Genomic DNA, 11,553 nt, shown 5'->3' with positions numbered 1-11,553 from the left:
AAGCCGTTCATGAGGGATCTGTCTCCAGGACCCAAACCCCTCTCACTAGGACCCACCTTCCAACACCTCTGCATTTGGGATCAAATTTCAACTTGAGTTATGGTAGGGACAAATAAACCATATCCAAATCATAGCAGTGGATTACATTGATTAATTTTTGAATATTGAATTAATCTTGCATATCTGAAATAAATCCAACTTGGTTGTGTTGTCTAGTTAATTTTTTATGTTGGTAAATTGATCTGCTAATATTTTGTTGAGGATTTTTGCAACTAAGTTCATGAGAGCTAGAGAGTGTAGTTTATTTTGTACCATATTTGTGCAGTTTAGGGGATCAAAATTGGTTTAGAAGTGCTTCCTCCTCTTTTGTTTTCTGAAAAACGCTGTGTAAAATTGTTAATTATTCTTTAAAAGTTTAGTAGAATTTTCTAGTGAAATCAACTTTTTAAAAAGAGATCTGTAATTACAAATTTAATTTATTTAATGTTTATAGGGCTAATTGGGTTATCTATTTCATCTTTATTGAGTTTGGGTGGTTTGCAGTTTTTGAAGAATCAGTCTATTTCTTCTATGTTGCTAAATTGATGGGAGTCAAGTTGTTCATAGTATTCTATTCTTGCCCTTTTAATGGCTGCAGGATCTGTAGTAATAGCCCATTTTATTTCTGACATTCATGATTTGTGTCCTTGCTCATTTTATTTTGGTCAGTCTTGATAGAGGTTGATCATTAATCATAATTTTTTGAAAGAAGTAGTTGTTTTGTTTTATGCTTTTTCTTTGCTGTTTTTATGCTTTTTCTTTGCTGTTTTTCTGTTTTCAGTTTCATTGATTTCTTCTCGGATCTTTATTACTTTCTTTTGCTGGTTTTGTGTTTACTTTGCTCTTTTTTTTTTTTTTTTCATTTTCTTGAGATAGGGACTTCAATTGTTGATTTGAGACTTCTTGTTTTTTCCAATATAAACATTTACTGCTATAAATTTCTCTCATAACATTGCAATTTTATGAATCTTTAATTTTCATTGAGATCTTCCTCTTTGACCCATGGAATATTTAGAAATGTGTTGTTCAATTTGAAAATGTGGGTAATGTGGGGAGAACAGTTTTTGGCTCCTTGAGACAGAAAATTTCCAGGTTAGCATTTGAAAAGGTGATATGTAACGCCTTCAAAAATCATATCAAGGCTTTCACATATCCTCCAGAATGTAGATGAATATAGGAACAGTTCCTTCATGGCAGGAAAATTGTATGAATAGTATGAAATGAGAATAGTTCATAACATAGAATTATTTTTGTTTTTATTTTTATATTTATTTATTTTCTTGAGAGATTCTTGCTCTGTCGCCCAGGCTGGAGTACAGTGGTGCTATCTTGGCTCATTGCAAGCTCTGCCTCCCTGGTTCATGCTCTTCTCCTGCCTCAGCATCCTGAGTAGCTGGGACTACAGGCGCCCGCCACCACACCTGGCTAATTTTTTGTATTTTTAGTAGAGATGGGGTTTCACCGTGTTAGCCAGGATGGTCTCAATCTCCTGCCCTCGTGATCTGCCCACCTCAGCCTCCCAAAGTGCTGAGATTACAGGAGTGAGCCACCATGCCCGGCCTTAACATAGAATTATTATCTAGAGACTTAAATGATTTTTTAAAAGTTAAGTACTTAAAATTGTGTCTGGCAAGTGTATGCATTTTAAAACAGCAACAACTAAATAAATATCCAACAGCCATTTCTGGAAAACAACATTTTAAAAAACGATAAAAGCAATAACAAAAGAAACAGTACCTGGCCCATAGCAAGCACTCAAAAATTTCATTACTACACTGAAAATTTAAGTGTAGTGAATATATCCGGGGACTCACAAATCCAGGTTAAGCACTTACGGAAGAAACAAACAAACAAACACATTTTGACTCACCACATCAGTAATTGTTGGTGAGCTTGAGCTGGTTAAGGGCTTTCTCTGGATCTTAATTTTCTCATCTAGAAAAATAAGGGTTAGGGGCTGCGCACGGTGGCTCACACCTGTAATCCCAGGACTTTGGAAGGCCAAGGCAGGTGGATTATCTGAGGTCAGGAAGAGACTAGCCTGGCCAACATGGTGAAACCCCATCTCTATTAAAAATACAAAAATGAGCCAGGCGTGGTGGCGGGCACCTGTAATCCCAGCTACTTGGGAGGCTGAGGCAGGAGAATTGCTTGAACCAGGGAGGCAGAGGTTGCAGTGAGCTGAGATCGTGCCACTGCACTCCAGCCTGGATGACGGAGCGAGACTCCTTCTCAAAAAAAAGGAAAAAAAAGAAAAGGAAAAAAGAAATAGAAGGATTAGGACTAGATAATCCCTAGGGAGCTCTGAGCTTTAGTTTTCTGAATATACACATTTCAGGATATCAGAGGCTAAGGAGCTGCTCCTTTGTGTCAGCTCTGGACTGGTTGTGTGTTGGAAGAAGGGTCCACTGCAAAGGTAGGCTCTTCAAACTCTTCAGCACTAGAGGCTCTTAGACTCCTGGCAGCGGGACAGGCATCACAGACCTGCTGGAATGTTGGACACTGCCACTGTGGACAACCACAGTCCAGCCCCAGAAGTCCCTGCCAAGCCCAGGATGACAGGCATGTGGTTGGCACCCCACAGGTGCAGCCTTCGTTGTGATGCGTGAGTTGGGGTGAAAGGCACTCCCGTGTGCATGCAGGAGACATTAATGACAATAATGAGCCCCTGGCAATTATACCCAGTGATGTGTGAGGTCAGGAGCAACATGCGCTGTCAGTCGACAGTGGTGCCGGAGAGTAGGTGAGTGGCAGAGCCAGGAGAGAGCACCTCCTTGTGCAGAATTAATCCTCCCTCGAAGCAGTGCTGTCACTCACTGTCCCCTGGCCCAGCGTGCAGTATTGTGATGCCTGTCAGTCTCCCGGCTGGGGGAGGAGGAAGGTGTCTGATGAGAAGCCTGCCTCACCATGCAATAGAGTGGAAACAAGCCCCCATTCGAGGCTCCCAAGCTCCCACGGGGTCTTCATCCTGGGCAGCCTGCGTGAGCTAAGGAGGAGAGGACACCCTTTGTTTGAGGGAGTCTTCTACACCCCGGACTCACCTGGAATGCCTGCTTGGGGAAGAAGACTTGTTGTTATCTTTGGTGCTTTGAAGGGTCAGCAATGCCTTTCTCTGGAGGAGTTCCCCAGGGGGAAGATGGAGACGATGTCTAAGTTCCTACAGACAGGACACAGCCCACAGACTTCTGGCTCGCTATTGGGGGCCCTGACTTCTGGCCCAAATTTTGCTATTTGCTCACCCTGAGACCTTAGAAACATTTCCCTGTTGAGGGATACTAATGCCAAGCATTCACTTCATTATTGTTTTTATTGATATAAAATAGATGTCCATAATCTCAGGATACGTGTGATAATTGGACACATTCATGTAATGTGTAAAGATCAAATCAGGGTAATTGGGGTATCCATCACCTTAAATATTTATCTTTTCTTTATGCTGAGAACATTTGAATTATTCTTGTCTAGCTGTTTTAAGATATGCCATAGAGTATTGTTAACTAGAGTCACTCTACTGATATTCTTTAAAAAAAATAATAACCACTAGTCTTAGCAATCTCGTCTATTCTTCATTTTCCATGGTCTTTTTACTCCCCCCTACCCCAAGGAATACACCTAGAGCAGGAATTCAAAGGGAGACAAATGCAGTTATTATATCTTTTAACCTTTTGAGCTTCCGAAGGTTAATGTTTTAGCTTAAAAATAAGCAAAGAATATTTGCTGCGCCAATGCCCACTTCTCACTCCAAAGAAGAGGGGGTGAACTGAGAGAAAGCCGCGTGGAAGGGACAGGGCATCCATCTCCTTCTCCTGGGTTAAGTATCTGTGAGCAGGTGACCCCCCCTGGGAGATCTGGGGGTCTGAGAACACAGAATCGCTGGGTCTTACTTCCCAAGGAGAAGCTGTGAAGTGGGAGGCCCCGAGTGGCTCCACACCCTGGCCTGGGAGCAAGGTGATCCCAGCAGAGGGGATCCTCAAAGCTCCTGCCATCCCCTAAAGGTGTGAGGGACAGCTGCTTTTCCACAGCCCCAAGAAGGGCTCACAGAATAGGTAGGAGTGGGCTGGCTTACCTGTGGGGCCTCCTGATCCTGGTGGGTGCTCAAGGGCACACCAAGGACCAGGGGTCAGGCACCATAGGGGAGGTATACACATCTCCGCTGATCTATTAGTGAACTGGATATCAGCAAAGAACAGAAAAGACCCATGCTCGACTCAGCAGATGTGCATGGACAGAGGCTGACCAAAGCTCAAAACTGCTTTGTCTTCCTCCACCCCGATGGTTGGAGGACAGAGAGGAGAAATCCGGAATGGGCTGAGTTTAAATTTGAACTGACTGGCCAGTTGCAGTGGCTCACACCTGTAATCCCAGCACTTTGGGAGGCTGAGGTGAGAAGATCACCTGAGGCTGGGAGTTCGAGACCAGCCTGGCCAACATGGTGAAACCCCGTCTCTACTCAAAATACAAAAAATTAGCTGGGTATGGTGGAGGGCGCCTGTAATCCCAGCTACTCAGGAGGCTGAGGCGGGAGAATTGCTTGAATCCTGGAGGCTGAGGTTGCAGTGAGCCAAGATCATGCCATTGTACTCCAGCCTGGGCAACAAGAGTGAAACTCCATCTAAAAAAAAAAAATGGAACTGACTGTTGACTCAGAACTTAGGTCCAAGGTAGGAGTAAGTTAAGTTCTAGAGAAAGAAAGTGGCTTATTTGCACATATAGTGTCCTGAAATTATCACACCCAGTAGGCCTCAGTGATTCACTGTCTTCATAGGTAAAAAGCATCCCTTGATGAGCTGTTATGAGTCTCAAATTCGGTTTTGGAGAATGTACTTTACAAACAAGGAAGGGCCATGGGAAACATCAGCTGTTTAACATTATCGGTAGCTGGAAAATTGGGATTTCCAATCCTAATCAAAGTGTGTTGGTAGTTTTCTGAAGATGCCTGGGTTTGAGCTCCTCTGAGCTAGGGCTTTTCAAAGCCAGCTGAAGATCAGAATCACCTGGGAGCATTTTGCAATACGAATGCCGGACTGATGAGCCCAGGGACGCTGATGAAGCACATATAGGTTGGGGCTTAGAAGCTGATTTTTCTACCTTGTCTCAGGTGAGTGTGGTGACCCGGATAGTTCAGGAGCTAAGTGAGACCCAGAGATGGCCACCTCTGAGGAGCAGGTGAGGTCTTGGCACGCTACAGAAACTCATCACTGCCATCTGTCCAAGACAAAGGCCAAACGTGCATTTATCCCACTGGTCAGACTTGCTCAAAGATTCCCATAGAATAAAGCATCCCCGCTGTGCAGATGACAGGAACCCTCTGGGAGATTTGGGGGTCTGAGAACACAGAACTTGGAGGGAAGCAATTGTGGGTTCAGAATGAGAAAGCCTTTCTTCTTACTTTGTCAGGGAGAGTGAGCTCCTTACTAATTGGGGCCGATGATCAAATGGAGGTTGGACAATCACCCATCAGGGAGGCTGAGGGAAGGAGTTCAAGCAGATCCAAGCAAGGGTTGAGGAAGATAGGTCCTTAGGCCCCTTTGAAGCCCAGGTTACCAAGGCTCTAAGACCGCAGCATCAGTAGTAGATTTAGGGGATCTGGCTCTGGTGTAAGCTGTAAGATGGTGTTCACCCTCCTTATCTGGCCCACAGAATTAAAAATACCTGGTGAAGGCAGTGTGTCTGCTCAGTGGGCATATTTGAAACAAGCAACTTGCTTTTTCTTTTTTCTTTCTTTTTTTTTTGAGACAGGGTCTTGCTCTGACACCCAGGCTGCAGGGCAGTGTCATGCACATGGATCACTGCAACCTCCAATTCCTAGCCTCAAGCCATCCTCCCACCTCAGTCTCCTCAATAGCTGGGACTACACATATGCACCACCATGCTCAGCTAATTTTTGTTTATTTTTATGTGGAGATGGGGTCTTGCTATATTGCCCAGGCTATTCCTGAACTTCTGGCTTCAAGTGATCTTCCTGCCTCAGCCTCCCAAAGTACAGGGATTACAGGTCTGATCTTTTGCTTTTGATTATTTGACATGCAGTTGTCAATTTGAATAACGGGAAATCTATCATATGTTCCTCTGCATTCTGTTGCTGTGGCAGTGATGATTTTTCTCCTGTGTTCCTAGAAACTGTAGATGAACACCAGAAATGAAGGAGAGGCAGAGCTAGTTGAGGACGTCAACAAGAGGGGACTTGTACATCTTCTCTAATTTTGTTCAGGGTTTGGGTTAGATTTGTAAATTTTCTCATCACGATTCCTCCTTATTTTCTTTTTGAAATTGGCTTGTTTGCCTTTATCTGATTAGTTTGCTTGAGTTTTTATTATGCAGTGTGGAGATTAGCCTTGTTTCAAAGATTATTTTCTACAATATCATTTGTGTGTTGACTTTGTTTACTGTGTATTTTATCAAACAAATGTTTTAAATTTATATTAAGACAGATATAACCTCCCTTTAATTTTTAAGAATCTGAGTTTCTATTCTTATTTAGGAAGACTACATTAATCCCTGGATTGTATGAGTGTCTTCTGATTTTTATCATAAGATTCTTTTGTTTTATCTTGAAATTTATTGTTGCCTATGGTAATGGAATAAAAGTTTAACATTTTATTTTATTTTATTTTATTTATTTATTTATTTTTTTCTTTTTATTATTATTATTATTATTATTATACTTTAGGCTCTATGGTACATGTGCGCAACGTGCAGGTAAGTTACATATGTATACATGTGCCATGCTGGTGCGCTGCACCCACCAACTCGTCATCTAGCATTAGGTATATCTCCCAATGCTCTCCCTCCCCACTCCTCCCACCCCACAACAGTCCCCGAAGTGTGATGTTCCCCTTCCTGTATCCATGTGTTCTCATTGTTCAATTCCCACCTATGAGTGAGAATATGTGGTGTTTGGTTTTTTGTTCTTGCGATAGTTTACTGAGAATGATGATTTCCAATTTCATCCATGTCCCTACAAAGGACGTGAACTCATCATTTTTTATGGCTGCATAGTATTCCATGGTGTATATGTGCCACATTTTCTTAACCCAGTCTATCATTGTTGGACATTTGGGTTGGTTCCAAGTCTTTGCTATTGTGAATAATGCCGCAATATTTTATAAAGATAACGAATTTTCCAGCATTATTTATTAAATGGTCCATTTTTTCACATTAAGTAAAACTCTATGTTTGTCAGCTCTTAACTTTGCATATACTGGGATCAAATTCCAGATTTTTAATTAATTTCCGTAAACCAATTTGTCTCTTCTTACGTCCACACCATGTTAACTTTGCTACAATGGCTCTTGAGAAGACAGTAATGCATAAATTAAGCCTCACTCACTTTATTCTTATATATTTTTAGTACACTTTAGGCATATTCTTCCACATGAATTCAAGGATCATTTTAACCTCTTGGAAATCTAGTTAGAATTTATAAAATTTATAAGTTAATTTTAGATGAACTGATGTATATGATAATATATCTTCTTGCCCAAGAGTATAGTGTACGTTTCTAGGTATTTGGTTTTCTTTTATTCTTTTTATTACAATTTAAAATTTGTGTTGGATATGTTATATAGCTTTTCTGTTAAATTTATTCTTTAGCATTTTGCCATTTTTGTTGTTAGTGTATATGAAATTTTACCTAATTTATATTCTAAGTGCTTAATACTAAGTAAAGGAGCTATTGATTTTTGTATATTTAGCTTATATGTAGTTACCTGAAAAAAGCTTCTTATTATTTCTAGTAGTTTTTTCTTAATAAAAAATCGTGAGATTTTTAGGTATATCAAAAAAAGATACGTGCATATTTCAATGTTTTAACCTTTTGACTTGCATTTTCTAGAACTGGACTATCCAATATAGTAGCCACATCTGGCTACTATAGGGACATCTGGATATTTGAATTTAAATTAAATAAAATAAAAATTTAATCCCTCACAGTAGCCACATTTCAAGTGCTCAATACTTGCATGTGGCTAGTGACTATCATATTGGGTAACACAGAATATGGAACATTTCCATCATTGCAGAAATTTGTTTGTTTGTTTGTTTGTTTGTTTTTTGAGATGGAGTCTCCTTCTGTTCCCTAGGTTGGAGTGCAGAGGTGCGATCTCAGCTCACTGCAACCTCCACCTCCCGGGTTCAAGTTATTCTCCTCCCTCAGCTTCCCAAGTAGCTTTGATTACAGGTGCACGCCAGCATACCTGGCTAATTTTTGTACTTTGAGTAGAGACGGGGTTTCGCCACATTTGCCAGGCTGGCCTCGAACCCTCGACCTCAGGTGATCCCCCCACTTTGGCCTCCCAAAGTGCTGGGATTACAGGTGTGAGCCACCGCACCTGGCCCATTGCAGAAATTTTTACCAGACAGTGCTATGGTAGAACATTCCAGAAAAATGTATGCTACCAATAGTTATTGTCAATATTTCTATATAATTCTTGATATTGAAATGTTTTACTGTTTTGATATTTAAGGTAATTCAACAGTAGGCAAAGAAATGTCACTTAGATGAATAATGATATTTTATATTCAAAAATAAAAATATGTACTATTGACTAATATTGACAGGCTTGAAGAAAGGAGATATTGTCATAGGTTGCTGGTGAAAATAACCTTTTGGGAATGCAGTCTGGCAACATCATTTCAACATTAAAAAATATATCTACCATCCAACCCTACAATTACTCTCCTGTGAAATTACCCCGTAGAACTGAAAGAACAAATCCATAAGGACAGACATACAGAGGTTTATTGTAGCATCGTTTGCACTGGCCCCAAAACTGAAAACAGAGCAAATGCTTACCAACCAAAATGGCCAAAAAGAGAAGACTATGACTTCAGCATGGAATGGCATGGAGCCAGGGCAAAGAAGGGATTCGAGCTACACTCTGTGACTTTGAGGAGCTGCTATAAGGTATTGTTAAGCAAGAAATTAAAATGTAGAAATAATGGAAGATACTCCATTTCTGTAAATCAAATAATAGAAAATCTTCCAAAGAGTACATGTATATAAATGCACGTACACACACAAATAGAATTTTGGAGAATTTCATGTATGGGTGTTCATAGAATTATAGGAGTATGAAGAAATATGTGGGTTGTTGGAAAGAGTGAACATGGAGCACGTGTGGTATTATTCCATTTTTACAAAGTCTACATATGTGTATGTTTCTATGACTAAAGAAAATCTATATATAAAAAGCTTATTCCAAGTGTTATTAATGGTTATTTCAAAGGTGTGAGACTTCAGAGGACTCTTATTTTTTCTTTATAATTTTATATATTGTTGAATTCTATATAGAAAGAAAGGCAAATTTAAAAAAAAAAAGAAAAACTTCTTTTATTGTGGAACCCTCTGCCCAAATACTTAGCATGACGCCTAGGCACAGCACTGTGCGCAGAGAAGCAAAAAGAATAGAGGTTGAAAAGCATCATATTTTTGCCACCATTCTTTAAAATTAGTTTACATTTCAAGGTTAGGTAAATATTTACTTTATTTCCTGACATTTAAAAAAATTACATTCATCCCATTATTTAATTCAGTTACTTTGGGTAAAGAAGGCTTTCTTTTAAAAAAATTAAGCTCATTTTTTTTCTCTTTTCAGATGCATAAAAGAATCTCTTCATCATTTACTGTATAATTTAAAAACTATATTATTTTTAAAAACAAAGAACAATAGGACTTAGCAACCACCATTTTCTCCTTTCTTCAAACTGTGACTGTTGCCCACAACAAAATAAATGTACACACCTATGTGCACACACACACATTTACAAACACACACACGTGCACACATAACCCAGGTTGGAAATCACTACACAAGGGTGTATGTGGAGTAAGAAAAATAGTTTTTCCTCATTATTTTATTTTACTCAACTTTCTCTGGCATTATAAGCAATTAACTTTTCCATGTAAATTTGAGAATCATTTTGTCAAGTTTCACCTGTTCCCCACAAAGTTCTGTTAGGATTTGTTTAGAATCACATAAGTCGAATACATTAATTTGGAAAGATTTAGTGATATGGCCTGGATGTGTGTGCCTCCAAATCGCTTGTTGAAGTATGACCTCTGATGTTGAAGGTGGAGCCTCACGGGAGGTGTTGGGTCATGGGGGCAGATTCCTGATGGATGGCTTGGTGCTCTCCCCGCCATGATGAATGAGTTCTTGCTCTGTGTGTTCACATGAGACCTGGTTGTTTAAAGGAGCCTGGCACCTGCTCCTTGCTCTCTTGCTTCCTCTCTCACCATATGACACATCTGCTCCCCCTCCACCTTCTGCCTTCAGTTAAAGCTTCCTGAGGCTTCACCAGAAGCTGAGCAGATGCTGGCGCCATGTTTGTACAGCCTGCAGAACCATGGGCCAAACAAACCTCTTTTCTTTGTACATTACCCAGTCTCAGGTATTCCTTTATAGCAACATGGACTAGGAACAACAAAATGGACTAAAACAATTAGCATCTTTGAATTTTTTTTAATCCAGAAACACAGGTTTGCATTTTTCCCAAGGAAAAACTTTAAATTTTCTCTATATACTTGTTTTGAGACTCTTTTCTAAAACCCAGATTTCTTGCACATACTTTTTTGTACCAAAAAGTCACCTTTTTGGATGAAAAGCTCTATGGCCTTTGACTAAGATATACAGTTCTGTAACCACCAGCACAATTGCGATATGAATATTCACACCACTGCAAAAAGTGTCCTCATGCCACCTGTCATCAATTCTTCTCCTCACCACTGTCCCTGGTTTTTTGTTTGTTCTCAGAATGTTCTATAAAGGGACTCATACAATGTGCAACCTTTTGTGTCACCAAAAATAATGATTGTAAGATTCACGAGGATCATTCAATTTTATTAATTGAGTGATATTCCATTACATGGATATAACACAGTTTGTCCATTCACCTATTGATGGACATTTCTGTTGTTTCCATTTTGATCCATCAAATAAAGCTTCTATGGACATGTGTGTAAACATTTTTGTGTGGACATATGTCTTCATTTTAATGGGAGATGTTAGGTATGTGTTTAATATGCTGGGTAAATATATTCAATAAAGTATTCTCAGTTCAATACACTGGATAAATATGTGTAATTTTGTAAGAAACTGTTTTCCAAAGAGATTGTTTTATATCCCACCAGCAACAAACAAGGGTTCCAGTTACTCCCCTTTCTCTCCTACATTTGATATTTTCAATCAAACATTGTGGAAAAATATTAATAACATAACACTGACCATCTTAACCATTTTTAAGTGCACGATTCAGTAGTATTAAGCACATTCATATGGTTGTGCAGCCATCACCACCAATCATCTCGAGAACTCTTTTAATTTCTCAAAACTGAAACTCTGTACCTATTAAACAGCGGCTCTCTATTCCCACCTTCCCCAGCCCCAGCAATTACCATTTTACCTTCTGTTTCTAAGATTTTGACTATTCTGCCTTATGAAGTGAAATTATTCAGTATTTTTCTTTTTGTGACTGGTTTATTTCACTTAGTATAACTCCCTCAAGGTTCATCCA

The sequence above is a fragment of the Pongo pygmaeus genome, chromosome 20 (assembly GCF_028885625.2).
Source record: "Pongo pygmaeus isolate AG05252 chromosome 20, NHGRI_mPonPyg2-v2.0_pri, whole genome shotgun sequence".
Classification (NCBI taxonomy): Eukaryota; Metazoa; Chordata; class Mammalia; order Primates; family Hominidae; genus Pongo; species Pongo pygmaeus.
This window is presented reverse-complemented; position numbering follows the sequence as displayed.